This window comes from Salmo salar, chromosome ssa12 (assembly GCF_905237065.1).
Source record: "Salmo salar chromosome ssa12, Ssal_v3.1, whole genome shotgun sequence".
Classification (NCBI taxonomy): domain Eukaryota; kingdom Metazoa; phylum Chordata; class Actinopteri; order Salmoniformes; family Salmonidae; genus Salmo; species Salmo salar.
Genome location: NC_059453.1, coordinates 55,608,252 through 55,614,401, shown reverse-complemented (window position 1 = coordinate 55,614,401; position 6,150 = coordinate 55,608,252). Strand labels below are relative to the sequence as shown.

At 40.6% G+C, this 6,150-nt stretch overlaps 1 non-coding gene across 1 annotated transcript; it reads right to left on the bottom strand.

Annotated features, from left to right (window-relative positions):
- Window positions 1–3,823: 3,823 nt before the first annotated feature.
- On the bottom strand, window positions 3,824–3,896 carry trnak-uuu (transfer RNA lysine (anticodon UUU)). Its single transcript has one exon. It is a non-coding gene; the product is annotated as a tRNA-Lys (tRNA).
- Between the last annotated feature and the right edge of the window lie 2,254 nt (window positions 3,897–6,150).

Genomic DNA, 6,150 nt, shown 5'->3' with positions numbered 1-6,150 from the left:
TCTCATTAAAACGATCATCCGTACAAAATATCATTATGAATTGAATGCCAAATATGTTATGATTATTTTTACTTACAGACAATACTTATACAAAATGATAGCAAGAAGGATGGAGTTTGATAACGTCTGCAGCTCTACAGTGTGACTTTCACCATTTTGGAATGTAAACAATTCTTCTTCTACAGGGTTTAGCATATTAAACGAAACAACACACATCAACACAGGACAGTGGCCCCAAGTGGCGGTTTCAATGCACCTAGTCTTGCGACTCTGGGATATTTCTAAATGTCGCCATTTTCGTGATGGTCAAAATGATTGAACATATTGCAAATGTACGAGGCTGTTTCTCGGTCTGAGAACCTTCTAGAGCCACATAACTCACCGTGCACTATCGACTTGAGCTCTAGAACAGGTTTCTAAAGTTTCAGAGCTCTAGGTCTGACGGTTCTTTGATCGTTCGAACGAAGGTAACTATTGCAGGCAGTCTATGTCTCTGAGCCCCACACTGTCACTATGTCCTAGCTGTGTGTGTGTTAGTTTTTTTGCAAATCTGATGGGATAAATTACTGATTTACAGTTCATGAGGGTTACCTAGTCACACATATAAAGTTTTGAAATGATCTGACTTTTTTAACCCTTCGAAACAGCCCCTATAACCCATATGTAAGGCACTTCCGGTTGGCACAGGAAGCTTAGAATCTACTCATGTTGTCATTGGGGTAGGCTTTCACAGAATCCAGAGTTTTAAGTCTTTATGTTAAGAATTGACTGATTTACACAGGGTTGAATTCAGTGATTTTCACAATCAGTAGGTTGGTTATATCAAAACAACTTTAGGGTGTTTTTAACAACTTCCGGTTGCTCCAGGAAGCTTAGAATCGACACAGGTAGACCTCACAGTAGCAGTAAGGCATTCATAACCCACATATGTTTCAGGTTGAATTAAGGGGAATAGGCAATGTATTCCTATGGGGAGAGAAGTCATTGCAAACTGAGATTTAAACACCTTTTAATTGTTAAGGGTTAATGCCACACGGTCAAGGCTTGCACAGATCGGGAGGACCTAAGGAACGTTTCTGAGGTCGAATTGTGCTTCTAACCCTAACGGTTCTCTCGCTGTCACCCAAAAGCACTTGAAATGTAGGGCCAGGCTTCATTTTAGGCCTACTTTATCTCACGGTCGCTGCGCTTAGACCGAGCTAGCTACGGTCAAGCGGGGCATCTCGTTGAACTCGGCACAGCCTAGAGATAATGGTAATGCCATTGCAGACTCTGTGTGTCTTTAAGCACCGCACTCTGTCACTCCATCCTTGCTGCTGTGTGTGTGTGTGTGTGTGTGTGTGTGTGTGTGAGAGAGAGAGAGCTTTTCTTTGATATCTGTTTGAAGAAATGACTGATTTACAGTTCATGAGGGTTGCCTAATCACACATATGAAGTTGTGGAAAGATCTGACCTTTTTAACCCTTCGAAACAGCCCCTATGACACCATTTTAAGGCACTTCTGGTTGACACAGGAAGCTTAAAGTGAACACATATCCTCCTGGGGTTAGGTTCTTATAGAATATTGAGTTTTAAGTCTTTACGTTAAGAACTGACTTATTTACAGAGGGTTGAACGAGTGTGTGTTGTTTCAGAAAATCACAGAGAATCACAGAAATCTCACAGAGCTCCGAAACCCACCTTAACGGATTCATCTGAACACGCTGCAACTGGATCTGTAACTTTTTTGGGGAAAAAACTCATTTTTTTGAATATCACCAATTTGAAATTGTACGATTTCTCTTAACCTGTTAGGGCTAGGGGGCAGCATTTGCACGTCTGGATAAAAAAAATGTACCCGATTTAATCTGATTACTAATCCTACCCAGTAACTAGAATATGCATATACTTAGTATATATGGATAGAAAACACTCTAAAGTTTCTAAAACTGTTTGAATGGTGTCTGTGAGTATAACAGAACTCATTTGGCAGGCAAAACCCTGAGACATTTTCTGACAGGAAGTGGATACCTGATGTGTTGTATTGACTTTAAACCTAACCCATTGAAAAACACAGGGGCTGAGGAATATTTTGGCACTTCCTATTGCTTCCACTAGATGTCACCAGCCTTTACAAAGTGTTTTGAGTCTTCTGGAGGGAGATCTGACCGAACAAGAGCCATGGAACGATGATGTCCCATTAGACACCTGGCGCGCGAGTTCATGTTGGGTACCCTCGTTCCAATACGTTATAAAAGAGTATGCATTCGTCCACCTTGAATATTATTCATGTTCTGGTTAAAAAAGGCCCTAATGATTTATGCTATACAACGTTTGACATGTTTGAACGAACGTAAATATATTTTTTTCCCCTCGTTCATGACGAGAAGTCCGGCTGGCTTAGATCATGTGCTAACAAGACGAGATTTTTGGAAATAAATGATGAGCTTTTTTGAACAAAACTACATTCGTTATGGACCTGTGATACCTGGAAGTGACATCTGATGAAGAGAATCAAAGGTAATGGATTATTTACATAGTATTTTCGATTTTAGATCTCCCCAACATGACGTCTAGTCTGTATCGCAACGCGTATTTTTCTGGGCGCAGTGCTCAGATTATTGCAAAGTGTGATTTCCCAGTAAGGTTATTTTTAAATCTGGCAAGTTGATTGCGTTCAAGAGATGTAAATCTATAATTCTTTAAATGACAATATAATATTTTACCAATGTTTTCTAATTTTAATTATTTAATTTGTGACGCTGACTTGACTGCCGGTTATTGGAGGGAAACGATTTCCTCAACATCAATGCCATAGTAAAACGCTGTTTTTGGATATAAATATGAACTTGATAGAACTAAAAATGCATGCATTGTCTAACATAATGTCCTAGGAGTGTCATCTGATGGAGATTGTAAAAGGTTAGTGCATCATTTTAGCTGGTTTTATGGTTTTGGTGACCCTGTCTTTGACTTGACAAAACATTACACACAACTCTTGTAAATGTACTGTCCTAACATACTCTAAATTTATGCTTTCGCCGTAAAACCTTTTTGAAATCGTAAAACGTGGTTAGATTAAGGAGATGTTTATCTTTCAAAGGGTGTAAAATAGTTGTATGTTTGAAAAAATTGAATTTTGACATTTATTTGGATTCAAATTTGCCGCTCTTGAAATGCACCTGCTGTTGATGGAGTGCACCACGGGTGGCACGCTAGCGTCCCACCTAGCCCATAGAGGTTAAATGACGATAGATAAATGTCTGGTTCTTTTTTACCTAACACCGTAGGCTCATGTACTTTGGCGTGAAGCGGTCAAATTAGCGATCTATTTTCATTTTTGACCTTTAATCCCAGAAAAATGGCCTTAACTCAAAAAGCGTTGAGGCCTCGACTCCATCTTGTTCGGGGCCAACTGCCCATTATGCCAAACCAATGCTCACCAAGTTTCGTCTTCGAAGTCTTTTCCGTTTAGGAGAAAAGGCCACGTCGTGATTGGTGATGTTTGTTACATTTGCAATATGATTTCATTCGCCCTCCTGTGGTATAATCCGTGACAGGTGAAAAATGACAAAGATTTCAACATTTTATAAAACGGAAACCGAATGTCCGAGAGACTCTGTTCGATGACTTCCCGGAAGATCCGGCCCCGGTGCACGGCCCGACGCCATCCGTGAATTTTACAAACGTTCGCGGACGTCTAGTAAGGGACCGTACATTTGCAATATGGACTTTCTCATCAACAATACAGCAAATGCCGAAATCTTCCCTTCATGTATGGAAAGTCACAGAAAATGCAAGTTTCGAAAGACTTGCTTCTGAAGGAAGGTGAGCATTAAAACAACACCCAAACAGGGACTTGAATCCTGGACCCTCAGATTAAAAGTCTGATGCTCTACCGACTGAGCTATCCGGGCTCTCCATTTGATTGTTTTCATACACCTAACCTGCCGGGCAGAGGCACGTGCTGACGAGTGGGCATTGTCAGATGGCACATTTCCCCAGAGAACGAGGCCTCCATTCCAAATGATACAGTCAACGAAATCTGAATTAGGCATCCTCTCCAAAGATGCAATTTATCCAAGACCTCGAGCAGGTTGCTGTCTTCAGATAATGGCATGGTATGCTTTCGCCGCAAAGCCTTTTTGAAATCTGACAAAGCGGCTGGATTAACAAAAAGGTAGTCTTTAAGCCAATGTATAACACTTGTATTTTTGTGAAGGTTTATTATGACTATTTCTGTATTCTGAATTTGGCGCTATACAATTTCACCGGATGTTGTCGAGGTGGGTTGCTAGCGGAACGCCTGCGCCAGAGATGTTAAACCTGGAGGTTCAGATTGAAAATCCTAAAGTCTTTAGACTAAGCTGTTTTGGCTCTAGGAGTGTCTTGTCCACAGGTGAACATGTCATGGAAAGTCATAGAAAATGCAAGTATAGAAAGACTGTCTAAAGAAGATGCTGTGTGATTGACAGACTTAAATCAGTCTTGGCGAGCGCGCTCCACAGCAAATTTTCAAATTGCTAATGGACATAAAGTCAAGACCCAAGTGTCAAATTTTGAAAATGTATCACCTTCTAAAAAAATGCCTTCTGGACCGTTTTTCGAAATTCTTTCAATTTTTTTGTTAACTATACATGAATTAGAACTGTATGAACATACCTTTGTCATATTTTATTGAGTTGTCCATAAGGAATATGCTTTGTCCATTTGCAATATACTACCATAGGAAGTCAAATGTCAGAAGTCAAAAGTCAGTGAACCATTGCCAAATGGCATAAGAAATGTACAAATGCAATATATAAGTATTGAAAGTGCCAAATCAGGATGTTATGTCCATTTGCCATATATGATCATAGGAAGTTGGCTTCCGAACCCAAGTCAGTGAACCTTGTCCAAATGGCATTTATACTGGCCAAATGATATATATCATTTTGTTAAGCCCTGAATCAACCTAGAAGGTCTATTTGTCATGCATGATGAGAGAGAAGTGGGTATCTGTCGTTTTTTAACCATTTTTTAAAAAACATCCAAAATGACCAGGGGCATTCACTATTGGATGGGCATGAGTGGGGGGGTGCTCCTTACCCAGCCGTGGACCCCTTGCACCCCCTAAAGGCATTGAAAACCATTTTAAAAAATGTGCTCCTGGTAACCCGTTCCAATCACAAGGTGCACGGCTGTCCATTTGCAATGTGTTTCAATGGGCATTTACTATCACGAATTTGACATGCTCAAAAATACTGCAGAAATGCGAAATTGACTGCCTCAATAAATTTGGAATGGCCGGGCAGTGAGAGTGGTTGCTCTCCATCATTCGTTGTGTTAATTTCATCATGTCCATTTGGTGATGGTTTATCACTGTTTAATCTTACTGCAAATGTACTGTCCATTTGCAATATGTTTCAATGGGCATTTACCATCATTAAATTGACATGCTCAAAAATACTGCAGAAATGTGAAATTGACTGGCCCAATGAACTCAGGATGGCCGGGCAGTGATAGTGGTTCCTCTCCATCGCCCGTTGTGTTGATTTCATCATGTGAATTTGGTGATGGTTTTTCACTGTTTAAACTTATTGCAAATGTACAAAAGTCAGACAGCAAGTCAGCGTCCATCAGTCAATAAGATATCATTCTGACACCAAACTGATACAAACTGACACCAAACCCACTTTGTCCAACCCAGTTAGAAGCCAACTATCACATATTTCAGGGAAGGCACAAAGTTCACAGCGCCTTCTGTTTAAACCATAATAAAAACATAAAACACGTAGTTATGTTCTAGCTGTGGGTCCAGTTCTGACATTATGTGTATGCCTAGCTGAGGCAACCCCGAATCCCGAGTTTTAGCTCGATAGGTCATTCGGAGCCCGAGCATTGACCTTAATTGGTGCTGAAAATCCACTTTTTCCGGGATTTGCTACGGGGTCCTTGAATGAGCTATCGGACAGAAACGTTAGGGTCCGTCTCTATGGGCCGAGGCGGTTTTAATGCACCTAGTCTTGCGAATCTGGGATTTTTCTAAATGTCGTCACTTTTGCGATGGTCAAAATTAATTGAAGTTATTGCAAATGTACGAGGCTGTTTCTCTATCTGAGAACCTTCTAGAGCCACATAACTCACCGTGCACTATTGACTAAAGTTTCAGAGCTCTAGGTCTAACAGGTT